The sequence below is a fragment of the Rhinopithecus bieti genome, unplaced genomic scaffold (assembly GCF_001698545.2).
Source record: "Rhinopithecus bieti isolate Rb0 unplaced genomic scaffold, ASM169854v2 scaffold_19142, whole genome shotgun sequence".
In the NCBI taxonomy this organism is placed as follows: Eukaryota; Metazoa; Chordata; class Mammalia; order Primates; family Cercopithecidae; genus Rhinopithecus; species Rhinopithecus bieti.
Window position 1 is genome coordinate 64518 of NW_016809300.1, and position 1080 is coordinate 65597.

A 1080-nucleotide genomic window follows, 5' to 3' on the forward strand; every position below is an offset into this window, starting at 1 on the left:
CAGCAAGTGGCGGCCTTAATCCCTTCCTCTTCATTTCATGAATGCTAAATCTGTCCAGTTAGAGGAGATTTCAGGGGAAACAAAATTCTATACCCATTTTGCTTCCATAAAGAATGTGAGTCCTACTGTTAGGGTGGCTTTTGTCAAAAAGATAAGAGATAGCAAGTGTTGGTGAAGGTGTGGAGAAAAAAAGACCCTTGTACACTGTTGGTGGGAATGTAGATTGGTACAGCCACTGTGGAAAACAGTGGAGATTCCTAAAGAAATTAAAAATATAACTACCATATGACCCAGCAAACTCTCTTCTGGGCATATACTTAAAGGAAATGAAATCAGCATTTCATTTCCTTTCATACGAGGTATCAGCAAGATACCTTGTAAAGATATCTGCACTCCCATGTTTATTCCAGCATTATTCCCAATAGCCAAGACATGGAAACAAGTTCAGTGTCCATCAACAGATGACTGGATAAAGAAAATGTGGTACATATATACAATAGAGTATTATTCAGCCTTATAAAAGGAGATTCTGCCATTTTCCACAACATAGATGAACCCAGAGGACGTTATGCTAAGTGAAATAATGTAGGTACAGAAAGAAAAATATCACACAATCTCACTTACATGTAGAATCTTTTTTTTTTAAAAAAGAGGAGGCTGCATAGTAGTGGCTGAGGTGACCAAAGCCACAGTAATGTCTGTAGTTCGTTCATCCGTCCATGCCAAATGGATTGTGGGGAAGGTAATTGGGACAAAAATGCAAAAGACTGCCAAAGTCAGAGTGACCAGGCTTGTTCTGGATCCCTATTTATTAAAGTATTTTAATAAGCGGAAAACCTACTTTGCTCATGATGCCCTTCAGCAGTGCACTGTTGGGGATATTGTGCTTCTCAGAGCTTTACCTGTTCCACGAGCAAAGCATGTGAAACATGAACTGGCCGAGATCGTTTTCAAAGTTGGAAAAGTCATAGATCCAGTGACAGAAAAGCCCTGTGCAGGAACTACCTACCTGGAGAGTCCTTTGAGTTCGGAAACCACCCAGCTAAGCAAAAATCTGGAAGAACTCAATATCTCTTCACA

The 1080-nt window shown here is 40.0% G+C and overlaps 1 pseudogene across 1 annotated transcript in view; it reads left to right on the forward strand.

Moving 5' to 3' along the window:
* Positions 1–656: 656 nt before the first annotated feature.
* LOC108540106 (28S ribosomal protein S17, mitochondrial pseudogene) overlaps positions 657–1080 on the forward strand; it is a 38062-nt pseudogene continuing 37638 nt past the window's right edge. The window contains exon 1 of the transcript XR_001888590.1: positions 657–1075. The product of XR_001888590.1 is annotated as a 28S ribosomal protein S17, mitochondrial pseudogene (transcript). The remainder of the gene's footprint in view (positions 1076–1080) is intronic.